Source organism: Pangasianodon hypophthalmus, chromosome 4 (genome assembly GCF_027358585.1).
Source record: "Pangasianodon hypophthalmus isolate fPanHyp1 chromosome 4, fPanHyp1.pri, whole genome shotgun sequence".
Taxonomy (NCBI): domain Eukaryota; kingdom Metazoa; phylum Chordata; class Actinopteri; order Siluriformes; family Pangasiidae; genus Pangasianodon; species Pangasianodon hypophthalmus.
Window position 1 is genome coordinate 23,589,848 of NC_069713.1, and position 23,194 is coordinate 23,613,041.

Below are 23,194 nucleotides of genomic sequence, written 5' to 3' on the forward strand. Positions count from 1 at the left end.
CTGTGTGGAGTTTCACATGTTGTAGTGTCAGTGTGGGTTTCCTCTGGGTTCCTCTGTTTCTTCCCACCTCCCAAAAACATGCTGGTAGGCGGATCGGCTATTCTTAATTTCCTCTAGGTGTGAAAGAATGTGCTAGTGTGTGTGCATGGTGCCCTGTCATGGACTGCTGTCCTATCCAGGGTGTATTTCATGTTCCCAGCACCAGATCAACTCTGACCCTGACCAAGATAAATCAGTTACTGTAGATGAATTGATATTTTGAGGTTAAACATATGGGGAAGTTGTATGGTTTTATTTAAACACAATATATTTTAAACCAAAATCATTTTCACCAAAAGTATTTCAAGTACTGATTTTTTCTTCTGCAATTTCCTGGCAAATTTCCAACTGTTTCAGACATTTTTATAGCTGTGGTTGTGCTTAATGGTATTTTTTAACTGTTTTATGAGTCAACAAGCGTCTATGTCTTTCATGTTTAAAGCTCTTTGTTTTTCACCATGGTGATGGCTGACAAATGGATTTTCCACACACCTCATATTATACTCCAGGGAAGCAGGAATTGATCAGTAGAAATTACAGCAAAAGCATATATGTTTTTAAAGTATGACTGTGACTATGACAGGGATTGTGGACTTTACTACTCCCCAATAACAGAGGTCATGCTCACCAGAGTTCTAGGGTGACCTCTGACACTTGCAGGGACTTCAAGGTCACTTCCTGGATTATCATTATACAAGCAGCTCATGGACATTCAATTAGTGTGAAACCTTGCTGATATCTCATACTGCATAAGTTCTGAACTGTTTATCTAGACTTGCCTTCAATGTGTATGATCTTCATCTAGTTTCTTGGTTACTCTTTTGTCTTTATTGCTCTATTGTTTATTGACTTACACTTGGTTTATGGACTTTGAGCTTAAGATAAGATAAGATAAGATAAGATAAGATAAGATAAGATAACATAAGATAACATAAGATAAGATACGATTTATTGATTCCAAGGGGAAATTAGAGTGTAGCATAGATAAAAGACAAGGCCAAAATACACATAAGAAATAACATAAGAAGCAAATAAAGATAAAGTGAAATAAATATTGAAATCCAGTAAACATACTGATAGCATGTAAAGCTCAAATTTCTGACAATAGATCAATTGTATATATTTTAGCTTCCATTTGTCTAGGTATGTTTTAAGGTGCAAAGTGATTTCCTTCTGTTTTTGCATTTTAAAGAATACGTCAAGAGTTTGTATCTCAATCTGTAGTGGATCATGAATTTTTCATCACCATGCTTTGAGACACTGGGGAAATGAACAAAGCCAAGGTGAGCTGGCATTTTCATCTATTTATTTATTCTTTTCTTCTTCCCCTTTCCTGTCAGGCTAATTTTTCTTTCCTCATAGAAATGCAATAGGGAGATGCCTTCCTGATTCTCAGGGCACATTGAAATACTACAGTTGCCACTACCACAGCTTCTGGAAGTAGATGGTAAATAAGGCATGGATGTTGTAATTTAGTGTGGGGCAGGCAACTCTCACCAACTTCCATCACTTGGCATGTGCAGTTCTGGCTGACCTTGTCTTGGTACTGGTGACTAATATCTGAACTCAGTGAAAAGCTAAAAAAACCTGGCATGGCTCCATCAGCTGAGCTCCACAACTCAGCAGTAGGCACTCACACTTCGCCAGAGGATGCTAGGCATGACTGGTGACAGGGAAACTATCCAACCAAGCCAAGCCAACATGATATTCCGATTTATAAGGCTCTCCAAGACTAGCAGTGCAATATCTTCTTTTTTTTCCTTTTTCTAATAGCATTGAATCTTTATTGAAACTCTGTGGTTCCTTTGATTAAAATATCTTGGACAGTGTATTCCAATTTATGGACACTACATGCAGATTTGATTTTAGGTGATTTGAGATAGTTAATAAAGAATAAACAAATCTATAATAGGTTTGTGAATTATAGGCAGCTATCATAATATATCAGAATAGATGATGCATTAAAAAGTATGTCTTAAATACATCAAACTCTATTCTTTTTTGCTTTATCTTTGATGGATAAAAGAGACTGCATACAAGAAAGTGAACCACTGTATACCCACTGTATAATATGGCAGTAGATCAATGATGCTTTGGGGCCGTTTCGCATCTATTGCTCCATCTATTACATTTATTTGCATTCTCTTGTAATGACTGATGGGATCATGACTTCTGCTAATTTACAGGATATTGCAGTTCAAAACCTGGTTGACTCTGCCAGTCAAGACTTGGCCATCGATGGATCATTCAAGATGATGACAGTAACCATATATTTTATTTGACCATATACAAAACCTGGCTGATGTTGTAACTATGACCACACAGAATGTATTAATCTTGTATTCATTTTGAAGTCCATCAATGTCCAGTATGGTGTTACAACTATGATTAATGTACAACTATTAGTACGATATGTTTGGAGTGGTTGTCTTGCACAAAGCCTGGAATAATTATAAATAGGCATGGATCCAGGATACCTGAGCCAAAAGCAATAACCCACACAAGGACCATTGGTAAGCAACATCTATGAATGTAGCTGCTGCTAAGTGCTACTGAGATTTACATTTGGTTGGTCTGTCTTCAAGCTTCATGATTCAAGGTTATCTAACAGTATTAGTACCTTCCTGTATTCAGGCAAACAATAAAGCATCTGTGTTAAGTAATAAAACAATGTCCCTTTTGGGTTTGCCTTGGCATTAAGTCATATTAATTTAGTTTTAAATCCTGCCCTTGGCGAGAAAATCTTGAGATGGCAATCCATTATTAGTGTATTTGCAAGATGAGCTCAGGGAATCACTCGACATCTATGTTTTTTCCCAATGAACAGCATCAGTGCCAAGTCAGACAGATGTACATCTCTGCAGTTCCTTTCCCGTCCTTTATTGGCACCCAGTGCTGCACTGGCAGTGGGCTTTAGCTGTGGCATGGCACTCCAGAAGAATGAGTCACACACTAGCTCTGCTACACACCAAAAAATCCCATGCTCCACCACAACAGTGAGCCCAAACTGCAAGGTGAATAGTTTGGACACTGATGAAAAGAAACTATTTTAACTCTGTTTTAATTACAAACAAGGGAGCTAGAAAAGCACTGATAGGAGGTGCTCATTTGCCATCGTCCATCTGTGCTCTCAATTAAGGCCCAAGAATTTTGCAATTTGCACAGACATTACCTTGAAAAGAGAACTAACCCAGTGCACACTGACTGCGTATCTTTAATAATCATTCTAATGCTAGCCATTGGTTTCATTTTGTTCTGAATGAGAGATGAGAGGCATTAAAAAGAGTTAGTACAAGCTAGTATCGCATGCCATCCTACTATTTGGTTTCTTGGTTTTTGTTTGTGGATGCTTAGTGGGTATGTTATGGGTTCATTATTGCACAACATTAACCCTCTATGGTCCCAACTTATAATTCACTTAAAGCATTTTGTTCATTAATTACTTATTTATTGTATTAAAAAGCTACAGTTAGGAAATAGAAAGAGCCATGTGATTATGAGATTGAGGAAGGTAAATCTGTATGCCAGTATAATCTTTAGGTTTTAATATCACTGTGTGTGTTTTGTTTTGGTAATACGGTAGACTTATACATATCTCTTGGTTTTGGCAATCAGTTATTTATCATATTTTAGTGTATGTATTGAAATTGTGCTTTCTCAGATATGAAAAATAGGCCCCTTTTACCACTGTGTTTGCTCTGGAATGCTCCACCAAAACTACAGACTTGATGGTATCACCATGCTAAAGTCATACTGTTCCCATGGAAACTAGTTATTGCTACCTGAAACAAAGACGATCTCCAAAGGCAAATGTACTGACTTCAACAGGTTTCCTGCATCTTTGACTATCAAGACCTCCCTGGAAAGAGAGGAGTAGAAGACAGATTAATGGAGTGATTTTGTCTAAAGTGAATATATGGGCTGTCCTCCCTGAGATTACCTCTGCACTCAGCAGCTACAGAGGAGCATACAACCTTGTTTTTCACTGTCGCAACTTGCCCCCTGAGTTCATGCATATATGTATATATATTCCCCAGTTAAAATGTACAGGTTGGCCAAATTTATCTATAAGTTTTTCCTGAAAACAACTATAGTTGGATTTTTTCCTGTTTTCAGGAAAAACGTTTAGATAAGTTTGTGTACTGAAATACATGCTTTCCGCACACTAAAATAATGAAAAATAATAGGGGTGTAATGCAATGTCATTATCCATATCTGTTTAGTGCTCAAAAAACTTGTATCTTTTTTCATATTCAGATTTTAATATTAACCCTACCACTATGCACTGCTATAAAACACTGAAACAATTGGGCGGCTGGAAAAAAGAACACATTTTCATGCACATATTATAACAAATAACAATTTGCAAAACATTAAATTTCTAAACCAGACACCCTGTGGCAAGCTTTCTATCTTGTATGTAGTGTGACTTAGTAAGCAGGTTTACTTCAAAACAATGTCTTTTCCAAATCGAGAACTTATTCAGGCTACAGCTGACAACAATAGCCATCTAATAATATCTTACCGGATTTACTTCGGTTTTTATGTTTGTTACATTCCAGAAATATCAGAAACATTTGCTGGACACAGTGCCAGAATCTATTATGAAGCTGGGACACACTCTCAGTGTTTTAGCCAGTCGAAATTGGGGCCTTTCAGCAGCCTTTCAGTATAATGCCTTTATGATTTTCTGATTTTTTTTAAGAACATTTAAGAGCAATAATTTAAGAACAACAAAAAACACAGCACAGTGAATGTAAGAGTTTTATAATATTTTTTATAAGCTATATGGGCAATGACTCAAAATATGAAAGCACATTTCTTTTGTTTGTACAGAAATATGGCAGAAATATGGGTTTATTTTGGAGCTCAGCAAGGCAGTCTTTAGGTTGGGCTAAAACCAAAGAGTGCATCTCTCATTTGTATAATGTTAATAAACTCGGTATATGATCCATGGGCAGGGTTGCCATTTTCTGTATAGTGCAGATACACAGTATACTGCAAATAAGAAATGCACACCACTGTTAACTTGTTCCCTTGAAAACACTGTAAAAAAGGAGAAAAAATATGTCTGCATTTTTCTAGTCCCGAACCTTTTGGGTTAGTTTCATGTTTTGTGTCTTTTCATTTATATGAGCTTATAGAAACTATAAGTGCATTACCTGTGTGTAAATGTGTGGAGTTTGAGGTTGTGTGCATTTTTAAAATGATTTTGAAAGTTGTAGTTCATCTTAAACAGATTTAATAAAAATGCTAAACATGGTTCGTTTATTTGTTAACAGTAAAGTATGGGTATGCCCCTCCCAGCCACCATGTCTCTTGAACACTGAACACTACAAGAGTACATAAAGCCTGTTTGTTTTACATGTCTTTGTGCAGTATTGCCAAACCCAGAGTCTGGGTAAGTTCTGAGCATTTGTTATTCTACCTGAGATTACCATGTACCTGACCTTTTAACTTGCAATGTTTTGACTATTGTTTTGAATTTTTTTTTTCAGGATTTCCTGTGTTCCTGATTTCGAGCTTTGGATAATGTTAATGAGTCACCTTCTTACAGACACCTTATTACACCTTGTTTGCCAGACAACAGGGATTTTATGTGATCTGCTGTTACTGCTCAAACTTTGTTGCTAGGCACCCATGAGCAGCAAGTCCAGCAAATGATATAAGCTATGGAGGAATTGGTCCTGGTCTACTGAGATCCCACGTCACAGGCTGCTGCTAACCCTCAATTCATGGTAAGCAACCTTACGTCTATTGTTAACCTAGAATTACCCAACTGTAACCCCAGAGTCACACTCCCCAATACAATATAAAGTGAATGGTCCATCTAATGTTCCCTCTGTGGAATCCTTCTGTGTATCTAAGCCCCTATTAAGCATAGCCTACCACCTGTCCTTTTCTGAGGCAAAAGCAATGGAAGCTTATATTAGCAAGGCCCCACCCTTAGGATATATCCACCCCTTAACAGTCCCATGGATGACTGCCACTTCTTCATTGCATCAACTATAGCAGTCTCAGTGCAGTCACTGTGAAGTACAGATACCCCTTGCCCTTAGTCTCACTGGCCTTAGATAAGGTTTGTAGGAACTGATTCTTCATAAATTTGGACCTGTACAACACATAAAGTATAACCTGATCTGAATCTAAGAACAGATGTATTGAAGGTGGCACTCATCATGCTGTCCAGGTACTGTGAATATCTGGTGATGCATTATGGACTGGTCAATGCCCCTTTCATCTTCCAGGCTTTTGTAACTGAGGCACTCTGTGATAATTTATATAGATGATATTCTTTTGACCCTCAGAACAAGAACACATTAAACATGTTCAAGTCCTTTCTAACATACTAACATATATTCCTATGTCAATTTGGAATATATGCCCTCCATAGACCTTCTGGGGTACATTCTCAATGAGCAGGGCATCAGGATGAATGACTCCAAGGTCAAGGATGTCACAGAATCACTACAACCCTACTCAGTGACAGTACTACAGTGATTTCTTGTGTTTGTCAATTTTTACAAAAGGTTTATCACACCCTTTCTTTCACTTATTGAAAGGGAAAACTAAGCTGTTATTCCCACAGATGCTTTCATCCATGCCCCCATTTTGAGAAACCCAGACCCTCTTGATAGCTGATACCCACTGATGCAAAATACCACATGCAAGCCTTTGTCAAAGGATTCCCAGTGGATTACTTTAGTGCCCAGAGGTGATGTATTAGGTGTTTTTATGATCACATGGAAAGGATTCCACACACTCACAACTTCTCTTGCCCTCTCACAAAGGCCAGTGACATTTTTCTGTTTGTGTCCAGTTTGAAAAAGGTCATGCAGAAAACTGATGCTATCCTTGAAATGGTGAATGTGAATAACAATCTCACATAGACAGTATGACATTATACCAGATCAATGCAACATCATGTTAGTGACCTTTATAACTGCTATGTGCATTGTCAAACCCATTGAAAGTGCAAAAGGTGCAACCGTACTACTCATTTCAAGTGGCTAACCTCTGCCAGTGGGATGCTATACTGTCTGCAAGCCTCCTCAGGGAATAATGTATTGGAAAAGAACTGATATATTTCACATGCTGATATATTTCACATGCTTTGAAGATTCCTGCAGTATCAGCCAATGTGTGTGTGTGTGTGTGTGTGTGTGTGTGTGTTTCTTTAAAGCTTTCTTTAGCCAGTAGTTTAACTTATACAAGCCCTCATGCATTTTATAGAGCCATCAACCAACCTTTCTTCCATCTCTGCATAACCACACCTTCAAAGCAGTGATACTGTGAAGAACGCTCGGTGCTAGGGCCATTATCAATTAATGTGCCCTTTGGACAAGTGTCAAGACAGTCTCAGCTGCATTTCTGAGCAAGAACAGTAGCATTAGCTACACCCTCTTGTTTGCATGAAAAAATACTTTAATTGTAAATATGTTGATTTTATATTTGACATTTTTTTGTGTGTTTCCTTGACGTCATGCATACTCTCTTTCAACTGCATCTAAAAATCCTGAATTTCAAAATGTCCTCTGTAAATCTCATACAGTTACACCCGCTTGCCTTCTAAAACTAGGAAATGTCTGATGTATAGAATGTAAAGAATAAATAATATAAAAAATTTTATGCATAAAAATTGCAAATAAATAAATAAATAAATAAATTTTTACATTCATACAGTATATGATCCCATATGCTGTATAAGCTGTGATTTTTTTTTTTTTTTGTCTTATGTAAATTTAATTCGTATTGAAACCAATTTTTGCAGTATGTAACTTTAGGACATTCATGCCTACAATCATACCTCTTTAGTCTTGTTTATTTTTGGTGGTGATTCTTCATCTTGAGGTATTTTTTCTCTCTCTCATGTTTAAGAGACAGCGAGAGAGAGAGAGTGCAAAACGAACATTGCAAATGGAAGACATGATTGAGGCTGTGATCATACTTAAGTATTACTTCACTGTGCATGATGGCAAAGGGAAGACTTAGTCCCTTGGGCGCCATGATTCAGCTCTGACCTGAGATTCTGCACGCATGAACATACACATCAGCTGCTGGAGTCTGGGGACATAAATGCTCTGTTCAGATAAGTCACAACCTGATGCATGTCAAGGTGTCACTCTGTATTGATCTTCTTTTCCAAGCAGAGGCTTGAAAATAAAGACAGCTATCTGTGGCGCTGGGAGCCTGGCTAAAAACAGCTCTCTAGCTAAATAATTGATGCAACCAGCAACTGTCAGTAGTTACAGACTGAGTGCTGATGGATGTGTCACTTCCTCCTCAAAAAGCAGCAAGGTGAGAGCCATGAGGTTGCCTCTCAACAGGTTTTCATGAGGAAAGATTTTTTGAGTTGTGTTACGCTGACAGGATTTGAAAATGTAATAAGACACAAGGTCACACTTGCCAGCAGATGATATGATGAAAAATACAATCTTCAACTGATTTCACACCTGATTATTGTCTACAAGTTCTTAAATCATGGTAAAGATCACATCTTTTGATGTGCCTGTTAAACGTCTCGGGCTTGTCATGTGATTCTCCGTGACAGCAACTGAGATTGGAGCAGGCCTATGAGCTGCATATTCTGACTGTTCTAAGAAAAACATAATTCCTTTTTAATCCCTTTTATAATAACAATCTTTTTCTGTCTCAGCTTTTGACAAGCCTAAGAGCTGAGAATTGAAGCAAGAGTAAAATTTTGCATTTCATTTATTGTATCTGGCAAAATAATAGGCAGAATTTAGTAGAATTAAGCAGCACCACACAGCGTCAGGGTTCCGGGTCTGTGCAGCTTGGGGTACTGTCTGTGCACACAGTAGCCCTCTCATATAGATATGATGTAGATATGATGACCATGGTACAACAAGGTATTGTAACCATTACGTTTTTGTGATACTGTGAGAGGACTGGAGGCGTCTGCTGCATATTTCCTATGTATTAAGCTTCACGATATGCATTCAAACTCGCAACAAACATTTTGCATGGACTAGTAGGGATTACAAAAATACTCTATGGCCTTTAAACAACATAACACAAATATAAGACGAATAATGAAAACAAATTACTCAGTCATGTAACAGTGTTCTCCTGATGTCGCGATTTACTCTGCTCATCTGTAGCAGTTATGTGTCCATGAGAAATCCAAAAACATTCTTCAGCACAGGGTTGAACTTTGTGAGCGGTGGGCCACCTGGTTTCAGAAACAGAAACAGAAACAACACTTCACTTGCTTTTAGCATCTTGTTCTACACTAGCACTTTTGCTTACTTCTTTAAGAAATGACAGCAAAGTATCCAGGTAAATAAATTCTACAACATGGGCTCCAAATCCGAGAGATGTTTAATCCTTTTCCAGCAGGATCCAGCACAAATGAAGTACTGCAAAAGATAAATGAGTGAATGAATAACCCAAGAGTAGTCCAAAAGTGGCTCTTTGGCAGTGCTGAGATTTGAACTCAGAAGCTTCCTCTTACTAGAGCAAACCTTTATGCTGAGCTACCATAGCTACCACAATTAGGTGGATGCTTTGTGAGACTCATCATCATTACCTTTCCTGATGAACAAAAGGTTTCATCAGTCATGGGCTTCTGTCACTCGGCTGACTGCTGTGGGACATCAGCTGCTCTAAAGATCATGCATTATAGAAGAGGGCACACTCTGGCCTCTAAGTAGTGCTAACAATTAATTATTAAAGGACCATTTGCTGGAAATATATGAACGATGTTTTAAGGCTGTTGCAAAGGGACATAGCTACGCTGAGAGATTGTACACTTGTTTTATAGAAGTTTGCAGAATATAAACAAAAAAAATTTGCCAGGTGAAGCTCCTTGAGGGGCAAAGAGCATCTATAACAATAATAATTGTGAAAGCTTTATGAGTGTTAACTGTATTCAGCTGACATAATGCCCACATTAGAGAAGCTGCATCTGCACTGGTGGCCCTAATTGCCTGCAAAGATTTAGCTGCTGAGATTTTCTAATGTACTCCATTAATACATGCTTAAGTACTTGTTGTTCTATTACCAAACATGGTAGTGGAGTCTGGATAATCATCATTTATAGATCAACAAACTGAATGAAGTTGCATACATTTTTTTGTTGAGATTTTGGCATTCAGATAAGCCTTATTGAGAAACAGCAAATCAATGTTTAGAGATGTAATAATGCAATCTGTTCGATTTTCAATAGTAAACACAAGCTTGGCTCCTTGAGACAGGACAGACTACAGCAAATTGCAAATGCCACTAATTTCGCTACGATATGACACAAGTATACATGTAGATGATGCACTTTCATTTTTAGCTCTGTGGAATATCTGCAGCTCATTTTGTGTTGTATTATTATGGACTAATACATATATTATGAGATGGGTTATTAAGAACACTTCTCTGCCACTTTAAATTGACAATGATCATTTCCTATGTGCATTCGGCTCTGCCTATTAAACTGATGCCTAGTCAATGTTTCAATGCTGTTTTGTATTGAGTAAAAATGTTGGAGAAGAACAATAATATACCATAGTTACTCACCATTAACTATTGAACCTAAAAAACATTTATATTTAAAAGAAAAAAAAGTCTCAGGATATGCAGACGCAAAGCAGATTTTCCATGTTTTTGTACTGTTGCTATTTTTGCGGTCATAAATTTACCTGATGCACTGAATTGGGTGGAACGGCGCAAAAGGAAGTATGACATTCAAAATTTACAATAAGTCCAAAATTTTGGTCCAAAAATGTTCATGTGTTACTGCCTTCTGAGGCCCCTAGACTAGTGCAGATCCAGGGATAAGAGGCTGTTTTCCACACTTCAAGTGCAGCTTTACAGCCTTACATTTCTTACAACCCAGTTTTGCAACTGTTCACTATATATATATATATATATATATATATATATATATATATATATATATATATATATATATATATATCACCTCACTTGCCACTTTTGCCAAATACTAAATAAATACAACAGACTTAATTATTTTATATGTAGCATAACAGTAGGCACAGTAGATTAGCTACAATAATTTGCCCATAGGTGTGAATGAGTGTGTAAACATGTGTGTCCATCGTGCCCTGTGATGGAGTGGTGTCCCATCAGGGTGTATTCCTGCTTCACACCCAGTGTTCCTGGGTGTTGGCTCGGGATAAACCATGACTCTGACCAGAATAAAGTGGTTACTGAATGAATGAATGAATGAACACTGATGTACTACAAGTCTATTCATAACAAAAGCCTTTATGTAGATGGTTGATCATGAGTTATTTAAAACTTGCGTGGCTGTAGTACAAATTGACATATAAATTCTGTAAATAAAATCTATTCCTGTGTTTTAATGTAAATGTCGCTGTGTTCAGTATGTAAAGGGAATGAAAGGAACTGATTTGATTGAATATCTCAGCAGTATGCTTAACCACACCTCTTGATAGTGTATTACTTCAAACTCTTTTTTTTTTTTCTCATTTGCACCACTCGGCATCACCTTACCAGTTTTACTACTTGTATTTTGCATTGTACTGTTATCATTTAAATAGAGGCAGGTAAATGAGAAATTGATTTTATGATAAAATAAAATGACTAGTCATTGATTATTAATGAAATTAGATGACAAACACATCACATTACTTGCTCCTGAAGTTGTATGTATTCAATTATTAGTGCAATTGTCTATTTATTTTTTTTTGACAGTGTATGCCATTTTTAGTTATTGCATATCTTTTCCTGATGGAAATTTGAACAGGAATACATCCCTCACATCTACGTTTTGTGATAACACTGTCAAGTAACTTGAACCTGCTGATGAGTGAATTACATCTTAGCCTGGAGGTGTGTACTCCAACACTGGGATTGAACCATAAAATCCATTTGTCCTTTTCCCATTGGTGAGGCACATTTTGAAACAAATCATAGCAGCAAATCACACTCCCCAACCAGCATCACTATATCTCCTGTAGTGTAGAAGGAGGAGTGTTCATGAGCATGTCTTTTCACAGGAAAATATGCACATACACACATGCATTTTAAGCACTGAGAGCTGCTGTAGTGAATTATTTAGTAGGGAAATAATGTGAGTGGTCTGTTTGGAGGATGGTTGCAGTCATACTGAGGAATAAATATGCCTCTAGGTGAACAATTTTGTGCGAGGCATCGCATATGTATGACACAACCAGCAGTGAAATCTTCACCTCCATCACCATGATGTTTACTGCATACTATACATCTGATATAATGCCATGTTAATGGGCTCTAGAATTGAATTTTTTCCAGGATTGACTTGAAATAATTGGCCTCCCTTATATACCTTCCTTCTAAATAGACACTACATTTCACACTAGCAAGTGCTGAATAAAATGTGAGATATGTTGTGTGTATGTAGCTCAGGGCTACCTCCATTTGCAGGGGGTAATAAATGAGAAATCAACTAAGGTGTTGAGCTTAAATCTAAAATATCAGGGGACCCAGAAATCTCATTTGCTGCCTTGATCTGCCAGTGTCATCAGTGGGCTGCAAGATTAATGTCCTTAATGTGTTCTGCATCTGCTGCCACAGGCCTTCTCATCCTGGGCATAAGTGGTGAGATCAATGGCCATACTATATTATAAAATGGGAATCAAATCGTTGACATTTTCACACTAAATGACACAAAGTGACACAAGGAAGTGTGAAGAATCTTAGAAGAAGGGAAAAAAACAACACTTAAAATCACTACAATTAATAAAAGTGTTATAAAGTGTTAATAAAATAAAAAATGTTTTTAAAAAAAAATCACATACACACAAAACATACAGGGAGAAACCGTAGCACATGCGCATATTACCGTTGCTTCTCAGTCACTGAGCACCGTTATTTGTCCCACCTGTGCACTTCTTTGTTCTTTGTCTTAATCTCTCTACTTGGCTGTAAAAGAGTGAGTTATTCCATCCTTGATGTCTATTTCTCACTTACTCTGTTACTCACAGACACTGATCATTTTGTGTGTTTTTATTAGAAATTATATATATATATATATATATATATATATATATATATATATATATATATATATATATATATATATATATATATAGTTGATTTGACTGTAATATGTAAATACATAAATAATTAGCTTGTGGTGCAGTGACTTTTCTAGAAAAATACATTATAATTTCGGCGATTATTTTTCTAATCAGATCAAATCTGATCTCTATTCTATTCTATTCTACCTTCAGAAAATCTTCTTCATGTACCATATTTTGATATGCAAATGATTACGATGATCCAGTGAATATGCAAATTAGCCACTGACATTTTGAGTATGCATTTTGAGTATGCATTAGCTACTTTCCCCTGAAAATAGTTAGCAACACTGGTGATGGTGAGCAGAGCAAGAGAGAGAGAGAGAGAGATTGAGAGAGAGAGCGAGAGAGAGAGAGAGAGAGAGAGAGGCCATCTTCTGATATGTTAGATTAAAGCCCAACACATTTTGCACACTCTCTCTCTGCTCACCATTGTTTGGCATGTCTATGACATTTGGTTATGATGAATCAAAAGGCCTCCCTTTTGTGAAGCCCTTGCCTGATTGGCTAAACATAATACAGTGCTAGAATAGAAAAGGCATTCTCTCCTGGATTATGCCACATTTTAATCAATCATTTTAATCACAATGTTTGCTTGTAATGCAATCAGACATAATGTACATATACAGTATATCACTGTGAGCATTCAGATATATAAATAAAAGAACAAAATAAATATTTACCATTTATTATATTTCGGAAACTAACTATTAAATATAGATCATATGCAGATTTAATTGTAGACCTATTGGATTGGATATTAGATTGATTAGATGTCAGTGCAGCATGCTTAGACAATGCTTAAAATGCTCTTAATCAAACTCAGCCCTTTTTTAATATTTGCCCCGCTCTGCATCACTTTATGCGTAGGTCAGTGGTCATGAAGATACTAAAAATATACATTACGTCAGCGTTATGCTTTGTTTTGCATATGGGATTGAAAATAGAGCCCCCCTCTACCTTTTTTAAATATAGTTCATTCCTTGTCTGCTATTTATAGGTTAGAACAAAGCAGCACATTCATGTTCTGAAGGAAATTGTGTGTCTACGGCAGGGCATTTGCACTTCTTCTTCTTCCTTCAAGTGGACTTGACTGCTGTACTACACTCCACTTGTCTACTTGTCCAAATCACACATGTCCAACCACACACATGCACATATGGCTGATCTCTCATGGGAATGCAATATATATGCACATAGTGTCCTCAACTCTGTGTCATGGTGGCCTATGACAGAACTGTGTGTCTGTGTGTGTGTGTGTGTGGGCTTTGTGGTAAACTTAGTCAATCCTGCTTAATGTGACACTTCTGCCTCCCACATTTTTTTCTCACACATGCATTATTCATTTTTTTTTTTTTTTTTTACGATGAGGAAGAAGGGGTGTGAGATGTGTGTGTGTGTGTGTGTGTGTGTGTGGGTGGGTATGGGGGAGTGTCTTAATTCATCCTGTTCAGGGTGAAAATGTACTTCTTATCACTGCCTTTCTATTAAATGATCACCCAAATTATATCCTAATACAGTACATAAGCTACATTTTCAAACAAAAGCCAAGGCAAATAGAAACAATAAAATAAAGGAAATACAGCAGGATGTTTTAAGATCCTACACAAATATTGTGTTTCCCAGTTGCTGCAAAAAGACTCTCAGAACCTTCGACTGTGGTCCAAAAACAATGTTTTAAACAATATGAAGTCACATTCTCACAGGTAACACATTAAAATCTTCTAAATGTGTCGTGAAGTCAGACAGGTGGACACATATGCAGGTTTTTGGTTTTATCTAAAAACGATCAGGCAGACACACAAAGGGACTGGGCAGTACTCAAAAGACAGGCAAATGGACAGCCAGTCAGCAAAAAGACATAACCTGCTCAAGGCTAGAGTGATAAATAATAAGTAGGCTATGATTAAAAAAAAAAAAAACAGGGCGGAATAGGCAGAGAACAAAGAGTTGAAATTGTCTTAGGCCTAATGCTGGAGCAAGACAAAATGAAAGTCTGGGTTATTTATGGGAAGTGAAGGTGACTGCTAGCAAGATAGTTTCACTAGTATTCTGCTAACTGTGACTAGTGAGAGGTGCTTGACTGGTGATCGTGTCACAGTGTCACAGGTTGGGGATCATGGGAATTGTAGTCTGCAACTTGGGAGTTGAAGGCACTGGTGGACCCTCTGTTATACATTTTTCTTACATTGTTGGGTCCACTTGTGCCATTAGATGAAAGTAAATAAATACGAATTCTTCTGACTGATCACTTTTATCCTGTGATGAAACATTCATATCCTGATGGGCGTGGTCTCTTTCAGAGTGACCCCACCCCCATCCACAGGAGACGAGGAGTCATAGAATGGTTTGAGGAGTATGAAAATGAGGTAAATCATAGGTTATCATATATGCAGTTGACCACCTAGGTAATTTTGGACCAAGGTGTTAGGCGGCACTCTCCATCCAAACACCAAGAGAGGAATCTCTTATGGAAGAATGCTCCATCACTCCAATATAGTTCCAGAGACTTGTAGAATAAATATATATTAGTTCTGGTTCACTAAATAGATTGGCCAAGCGGCGTTCCAATAGCGCTGATATTTAGTATAACATCACAGGCACATTTCACTGTTTTTATCACTAGTCTGTGTCCGCTATATAAAATTACAGTTCTAGCAATAGGTTGTTATGTTGAACTTGTTACTAGACTATAGGCTGTTAGTCAGTCTGTGTGTTGCATGGTAACACACAACGCTTTAAACTATTTTTGTTAATGGGGCAAAAATAAAGAAAATATTTTTGCCCTATTGTATCTGAAATGTCAGTTAGTCAATATTTCTTGTTTATAGAACTGTTGCATAAATGCAACATCATATTTGCAATCAAATTGTATTGAATGTCAGCGGCTGTGATTGTCTGCAGTACTCGCCTGAATCACAGCCGTGCTGATATTCAGTATAACAGCGCTCTTGCTCATGAGATATTGCTTACTGGTTACCTCCAGAAGGGAAAGTTTCCATTCCAATTCCACTGAAAGATGGAAATATGACCATAGAAATGATGTCGATGCTTTTAATTTAGCTTTTATTCATAGCCTACAGCCTACTGGCTTTTTCAGAAGTCCCTACCATTCAGTGTTCATTGTATGTTTAGTAACAATCCCTTCCTTTATTTTAGAAAGTGCAAATAACATTTAGAGATTATTAGAAATCAGCATATGTATAAACTAGATCTCAGGTGGAATTATTTTAACTTGATCCTGTGTTGACAGGTGAAATCAATCAAATGCCCCACTCAACTCAACATTTGTAACCCAAGTCACTAACAGAAAAACAGCTCTGATGGTCAAATAATTGCTAATTTATTCCGAGACTTCTGTTAGCTAAATGTCCCATATGTTCATAGGTTATTTAAACATTTTTATTACTCATTAAGTACGTGACGCAGAAGAACGTAGTGAAGAAGAAAGCAATTCTGGCTCCAAAATTGTGGCTACTACTTTATAAGGCATTTGTGCAATATTTTTCTATGTTTTAATAAATAACAGAATGCCAAAATTGTTAGAAACCACAAAGGTAATTCTATTTAAATTAACAACACAAAGTGGTTTGAGGGAAGCGTGTGTCATAAAACTGTGATTTTTGAGTAATGGGAATAATACATAAATTTAATTTTTGACCAAACTATCACTTTAAGGAAGGCAGTCCACGTTTGTGTGACCCAGTGTTTATTCAGTGTGATTGAGCTGGTAAGGAAGAGCTCTCATTGCACCTCTTGTGTACTTCATGTTTAGGGCAGTTTTTCTGAGCCAATCAGCCTGAGAGTTCACGGCTCAAATTTCATAATCCGACTTTTTGCATGTGCAGACACGTCCACTGCCCACGAGAACACCCATCTCAAAGAAATTAATCCATTGATCCTTTTCCTCCATGTCAGTCATGGCACAATTTAGAATAAGATTTATGGGATCACTGATATGCTTGATGCTCTAAATCAATAATTAAAAAGTGATATTTTAAAAGAAAATTAAATTTTTTTCCAATAAGCCAAAGCTAATGACTTTGATCAAGGATACATGAAGATGGGGATTAAAGAACATTTTAAATAAAAACAACAAAATATTTGTAAGGTGGTGTGATCTTAGTGTAAATAGCCAGGGAATAAGAACAAGGAAAATCAATGCAGTTAAGATGTGCAAAAAAAAAAATTACATAGTGATGCTTTGTTGGTTGAAATTAAATTACTACAAGTTCACTTCTTAAGGATAATAATTCACCTCTGAATTTGGCATCATCATAGGAAAGTAAACAGCTACATACTCTGTCAGTGATATGTATGGAACAATACACCTACTTAAACAAGACACTTCCCTTTAAGCCTGGAAAAATTGGGGTATAGAAAAAAAAGACTAATACGATGATGTGTGATGAGAAGATAGCAAACATGTAAATAAATATCTAATAGGAATCTAGTATATTGCCAATATACTATACTGTTGTATGAATAGTCTTAGTTGTAATTATCACATTAATCATTACGAATTTGGTTTAATTTAACAATATGGCTTTATTCAGCAGGTTATAAAGTAGCATTTGATCCTGTTTGAGCCACATCCTATAATTTTACATTTTATTTATATTGTAAAGCAACACTTATCATGCATATGACATAATGAAGCTGTGGACACTAAATCAATGTCATGAATTCCTAGTGTATTCACGGGATGTAGGATATTTTATCACACTTTTAAATTGATATTTTGAGATGTTAAATTTGTAAAATAATTCCAATACTTTCGTTAATTATGAATGCTTTCTCCTGTAAAGAAAACATGCATATGGTTTAAAGGATAAGCTGACCAAGCATCCATCCACTATGTGTACATCTGAAAATAAGTGCTGTTTATAATTATGTTCACAATAGATTTTAAATGGATGATACTATTTGTTCTTTAATACTGTCATATTTATACACACTGGCCATATTTTGAAGGTCCCTAGTTGATCCAAATGACAATAATCACCAGAGGTAGGATCAAGGCATTGTTTTGCAAGTCACAAGTAAATGCATGTTTGTCCCAAGTTAAGACTCAGTTACAAGTCCTTAACTTTAAGTTTTGAGTCCTAAACAAGTTATAATGTGCTCTTTACAAAAGCCAGAGTAATAATTAGCATAATAAATTTACAGAAATCATGCAAGCTTTTTAAAATTGTTGTTCACTTTCTAGACAAACTTTATAGCTCAATGCAAATATATGGGTATTTAAAAGACGCATAACTATGACTATAAAAAGTGAATGTTTCAGTTCAGTTTCACATGAGATAAGGTGTAGACTATTTTCACTAAGGGTACCCATTTATCTCAATTTGGCTTTGCCTTGGGATTTGATTTGTGGAACTCGTGGAACAAACAAAATTTGAAGTTGTTGCATTTAAATCTGACATTCTTAGACCACAGGTTTTACATGTTGCAACCCCTTTTGTTGTTGCAACATAATCATTGAATTTGAATCTTTGAAAGCCACTATCTTTGGAAGCATGGCTACCAGAAATGGCCTCTGTCATCAGGGAAGGAGCGATCTTTCAACTTTGGTGCTGTCTGGTGCAAGTTGATTGGCTGTCTGACTGGTTGAATGGTGGCCTTGGAAATGAAGATTGATGCTGATTTTCTGAAAATGAATATTTTGTTGGGAAAAAGAATAGTTGATTCACTGCACACTTTTAATGTATGTATTTAATGTATAATGTATTTAATATAATTAATGTATAATTTTAATCTATCAAGTCTTTCCAAGTCCAAGTGAAGTCACAAGCCATTGATGTCACAGTCAAAGTCGAGTCGCAAGTCGTCTTTGATTATGTTGAGTTGAAAGTCATCAAATATGTGACTCGAGTCCAAGTCGAATTCAAGTCAGAGTCCACAACACTGATAATCACTACCACTTGCCCAGTGATGGACTGGCATCCTGTCCAGGATGTATTCCTGCCTCACGCCCAGTGTTGTTGGATAGGTTCCAGCACCACCCCAACCCTGATCAGGATAAATAATTGACTGAAAATGAATGAATGAATGAATGAATGAACGATTTTATGATGTCATCATTCTCAGGGCTATAGTCAAAGTACATATACAGGTGTACTAAATCTGTAATATAATTATTTTCACATCTTATTTAAGACATTTCTATGGGGGTTGATGAGAATAACAGCAATGATCAATCCATGGCTTGATGCAAAATGTTTGGACCTTTGGAAAAATTCAATTATGGATTTGAGGTTGGATTAAGCTCGTAGTGTTTATTAAATACAAAGATCTGTAAAACAACCAAATTTATTCATTAAGAAACAATCTAAGCAGACAAAAATGAGATAGGACAGCATGTCATTGATTCCAGATGGGAAATGTGTTACAGCAGCATAAATAACAATTATAAATAACAAGATATTTTATCTGTATACTCCTGTAAGCATCATCTTCATTCATTCAGTATATTTGACAGCAACAGGATAATATTATTAGTGTAACCTTTTCAAACACTCTATGCTGAAACTATCAATAATAAACAACACAAACCATTACACAGGATTTGTCCTATATTTTTGCACCATTACATAATATTGTCCCTCAAATTAATTCAGCTGAGAGAGGAAAGATACAGTATATCCAAAAATAATATTGTTACAATGAAAATAATATGACAAAGCGATCACTTTTTATTCTACTGTGACATGAATGGAGTTGCAAAGATTGAAGTGTGATGTGAAAGAATGTGTGTTTACCATGGACAAAATTTTCCTGTATCAACAAAATATCAGAAGACTTGAAACACACTCATAATGGAAGTCAGGGCATCCAGTAAATGCTTAAAATAAACAAATATAATGCAAAATCTAAACTACAAGTATTCAAATCTAACAGTGAATATCGGTGATGAAACAGTCATCAGTGCATGTCATATCAAAACTACCAAATTAGCTTTTGAACACTAGGGCAATTCTTGTTACACTTTCGGTAAGGTGTGGTGGTGTTCATGCACTATTAGGTGCAAACTGTTGTGCACTTCCTTGTTTATTTTGAGCTACAGTACTGTGCAAAAGTCTTAGGCACCCTATTTTTTTAGTACAAACTCTGTTATAGATTTTTATTTTATGACTTCTACATTATCGAGTCAGTACAAAAACATTTTACATTTCCATAGTTTTCCAGCACAAAATTAAATGTTACAGAAAAATGTTTGTATGTCAGTAAAGAAAGCAGCATATTACGTAAGAAACACTTTTCAGACAAAAAAACATAATGAAGGCTGCTGGGTTTTGCTGCAAAAATAAGAAGCAAGTGTGACAGTCAAAGTCTCCAGAAGAACTGTGGCTGGTTCTGCAAGATGCTCAGGAAAACTTACAGCTCATTTCCTGCACACATTGTACCTGAGACTATTTTTTTTTTAAAGCAAAGGGTTATCATGCCAAATATTGACTTTGTTTAATTTATTACTGTTTAATGCCCTTAATAGTATTTTTTAAAATGTAGAAACATTTAATTTCATTTTTTTTGATGGCATCTTTGCTCTACAGCATTTCTTTGCATGTGCCTAAGGCTTTTGCACAGCACTGTACATTTGACTAAAATGGTAATATAATCTCAAATTCTTCCCACTAAAAATAGCAGTTCCAGAAGAACAAATTATACAGATTTAGTGCTTTCTTTACAATTTTTACCACTTTCTTTACCATGAGGTTATTACAGTTTGAAAAATACTGGAGTATTCCTTTAAAAGAGGGGAAGTGATGTGACTTGTTCCTTTTAGTTTCTGTATGGATCAGGACAGGAAGAACTAAAAGCAGTTAATATGCAGTGTCACTCCCACTGAATGTTTATTAAAATTAAAAGCTCTGATTAAAATTTTATTTGCTATTTGAGAGAAGCCCACCATGCTAGTTAATCCTCTGTTGAAGATGCTGGTACAGCACACTCTTCAAAGGACTGCTCACATATTCAACACACTTCCCCCACTCAAATATTAATAAAGAAATATTCACATATAAATCTTTCATTATTTCCATCTTGCCCATGTTTTTATACATTAAGAGCTTGGACGGTTGCCCATACTGAAATTAGATTTCAGCAATGAATATAATAATAATAATAATAATAATAATGAATTTATATAGCACATTTCTTACAACCAAGGTCACTTACCAGAAACATACAAAAACACCAAATAATGACAAACAAACAAAGAAAAAAGATCAAATAAACAGATAGACTCCTTCAAAAGCTGCTGTGAGCTAATTTTAGTGGTGTAGCTGCTCACAGTCCCACATATGGCCAACACTGGTATGGCATCAAGAGCTCGCATGGCCGCAGTGCCACTGGGCACCACCATTCTGAACGTGCCATGAATCTACAGAGCCACAGAGCTGAACAAGCATCACACAAAGCAATCATATCACCGAACAGAGGGCCAAGCAACCCTGAGACTGCTCAGAATGATGGTACCAAACACTCTGCTATCAACAAAAGCAACAGGCCTGAAAAAGTAATCAGAAGCTTCTCTCAGTTTACAGCGAGTGGGTGGACATGCATCATGCACAGGGAAATCCACTGCACAGGGAAGTACAAAATCAACTAATGACCAGGTATAATACAACAATACAACAAACATATAATGAGTGAAAAAATGGAAAAAAAGGAATAAAGAACAGAATAAGCTGAGAGGCGGCAGCTAAAATGTGCTCAGCATACTCTCAACCAGAAACAACATTTCTATTATTATTATTATGATTATTATTATTATGATTATTATTGTTGTTATTATTATTGTTATATAGTAGTAATAGTTGTAATAAAACTACTAATTCTGTTCTCTGTTCTGGCCTATTTCAGTTTTATCTTCCACTGAGTTTAGCAGGGACTGTTCATTGCTTGAATGTGGCTTAGTGTGTGTTCACAATTTCACACTTGTCCAAACACTTGAGTCTGCACTCAGGATACTCATAATGACAAGTTTGTGTTCACCTAGAAGAATTCCTTTCAAACCATGGATCAATTGTGCAATTCCACTTTTGTGCTCACAGATTTGTAAAATGGTTGGTACTAGTTTTATCCTGCTGGCCAGCTGTCAAATTAGCAAAATGCCATAATACCACTAAGTTACACTTACTATTTTACAAAAATAATGTACTTAGCCACCAAAGGAGTCGACCTCTTGCCTTCAGCTTTTGTTCTGCATATGCATTTACACACAACTTTTATCAAGTTATAATTCCAATGTGTTAAAGAATGTTGGAGCAGCTTATGTTTTGCCAAGGCAGCCTTAACACTCTGCAGTGTATTCAGTGCTGCTGCTGTGCTGTGCTCCTGCATTATATTATGATCTTCAGACTGGTCAGACAATGGGCTAACAGGAGTCAAGATGCAGCCACTGAAAGTATATCACGATCAGTCTTTATATGCAAAGCAGCTGTACTAAGCTCGCCAAACTCATTGTGCTGTTGCATTGCTGCTAACAGCTCTTGCGTTAAGATAAGATTAGATAAGATAAGACAAGATGAAATTTAATAATCCCTCACTGGGAAATTAAAGTGTTACAGTGGCATGATAGTAAGAATAATGAGGGAGAAAAACAAATATAAATACAACACTGTCAGGTGGCAGAGATGGATGCAGTTGCAGGGGAACACTTTATTTAAAAGGCAGGCAGCCAAATCGAAAATGTGAAGCAAAAACCTGGTCAAAAACAGGCAGAGAATCAGGAAAACAGGCAAAACAGGGCAAAAACCAGAATCCTAAAACCAGGAAACAAGAATAGGATCAAAAACAAGGAAAGCATGCAGAGTAAACAAAGGCTTACTATGTCTGGCAAATAAACACAGGATGATACTTCTCAGTGAGCGAGTGCAGTGTGAAAGTGCATAACTAGTGTTAGTGTGTGAGCGTGGATGTGTGGCTGAACTCAGTAATCAGTGACTGTGAATGTGACAATGGGTGTGAGTGATGGGAGTTGTAGTCCATGTCAGCCAGGCGGTGGTGTTCTCTGGGAAATTGAATCCTATGCTGATTCCGGCATTGAAGTGACAGACAGTAGAGCTTTCTTAATATGGTATGTATACAGATTG

At 36.5% G+C, this 23,194-nt stretch overlaps 1 long non-coding RNA gene across 2 annotated transcripts; it reads left to right on the forward strand.

Annotated features, from left to right (window-relative positions):
- Positions 1-821: 821 nt before the first annotated feature.
- LOC128318073 (uncharacterized) lies at positions 822-7,699 on the forward strand. Of its 2 annotated transcripts, XR_008301552.1 has the most exons (6): positions 831-1,322; positions 1,402-1,486; positions 2,226-3,053; positions 5,322-5,440; positions 5,538-5,777; positions 7,273-7,692. It is a non-coding gene; the product is annotated as an uncharacterized LOC128318073 (long non-coding RNA). The 2 variants fall into 2 exon arrangements; XR_008301551.1 differs by having other exon boundaries at positions 822-1,322; positions 2,226-5,440; positions 7,273-7,699.
- The last annotated feature ends 15,495 nt before the right edge of the window (positions 7,700-23,194 follow it).